Genomic DNA, 1,803 nt, shown 5'->3' on the forward strand with positions numbered 1-1,803 from the left:
GTCAAAATCCTTGCTTCAATTAGAAGAAATTTAATTGACATAAAAAAATGTCCAGATTAGGTGTTCCACAAGGCATGGTAGTTGATCATGCATGACAATGTCAAACGCGCGCACAAGGAAGGTTCCTAATTTCCTCACTAATATTAATTATGTCTTATCTTATAATTTCATTTCCAAGAGTCCTAATTCTAAAATGGTTTTAAATCTTTCTATCATATTCCTTTTTCATGCATAATTATAATTAATTTATTATCATGATCATATGATATTCATCGGCCTGATCAATACTAATTCATGTAATTATCACTATCATATATATATATATATATATATCTTGCCCTTGACTTTATTGAACTATACATTAGTTGCTGTACTGTTTAAAATAAGTCCAAATTAAAATGCATATACATGTACAGTACATACATACGTACGTATGTATGTATGGCATATTCGTCTTGGTTACAAAATGTACTTACCAGAATAGTGATTAGAGCCTGATCGAGTACTAGTAGTAGTACTATACCAACCCGTGAAGGCATGGACTGCCCCTCCATATATATTCCAATGACATGAGTTGTTTTACACATGAAATGATGCTTACTGCATGGTGGGATGATAAGATCCTCCACATCATATTGTGGTGGAGTGGTCCCATGCATGACATTAATTATATAAGTAACCTTAATATATAATTAGTATCAATACTAACAAAAATAACATATATCAATGGGCGGGCTAGCTAGCTATCTATTTCCACCTTGCCTCTCAAGTCTCAACTGCATTAATTACATATTTTTTGGTCCAAATAAAATACAATAAATTAATAATCATTCTAGCTTGTTGGTGGTGTCATACCCAAGGCTAGGGTTGTTGAAAAAGGGTTTAACATCATATGATCATTAAGTCGTAAAAGGAGTTTGACAAGAAATCGACCAACATATATGACCTAAAATGGAGCAATTAATTTAATTTAATATATTAATAGTAGTACTACTGTTAATATTGCTAGACTTTTCTGGGTGGGAAGGGTTCCTAATGGTTTTTCCATTCTCTCCACTAAAGACACGAAGAAAAGCCTGCTTGCCCATTAGCACATACATACCTAATTTCTTGTCCCGTCCTCTCCACCATATAGCTAATGGTTTGATTAAGAAAATGAATATATACTTGGATCGACTTTGAAAACGAAATTAGGTTTGACCCCATAATATTATATAATTTATCAGTAGAATCTGGGCCGGCCATACGTTTTGCCCCTTGAGATAATTTCATGCCAAGTGATCGACCGACTGCCAAAGAACCAACTAGATTTACCTTGAGGTTCGATCTATCGATCTATCGGCAGTTGGTGATCCCCTGCAAGGAACTGGCCGATCGATTTACATGCATGGGTTTTAACTCTTTTAAAATTTAGGGCAGGTTTGGGAGGTAAGATGAGAATTTTATATTTTATTTTAATGTTTAAAATATTATATTTTAATATTATTATTGTGTTGGAATTTGAAAAAGTTGAATTGTTTATTGTATTTTATATGAGAATTTAAAAAAGGTATAATGATGAGATGGGATGAGATGAGAATTTTGTGTCTCATCCCACCCCCCAAACCTGCCTTAGTACTATCTGTTCTTGATCATGTTAGTACGCTTGGATCAACATGATCATGTATATATTCTTCTAGTACTATTGAAAGGCAAAGGATTGTTTTTACGGCCCCTTGGTTACACAGTACAGCTGCTCTATATCATGTGGGAAAAATAAAACTCAAACTTCATTGCCATTTTCATTAACATTCACTATATAAA

Source organism: Juglans regia, chromosome 2, assembly GCF_001411555.2.
Source record: "Juglans regia cultivar Chandler chromosome 2, Walnut 2.0, whole genome shotgun sequence".
Taxonomy (NCBI): domain Eukaryota; kingdom Viridiplantae; phylum Streptophyta; class Magnoliopsida; order Fagales; family Juglandaceae; genus Juglans; species Juglans regia.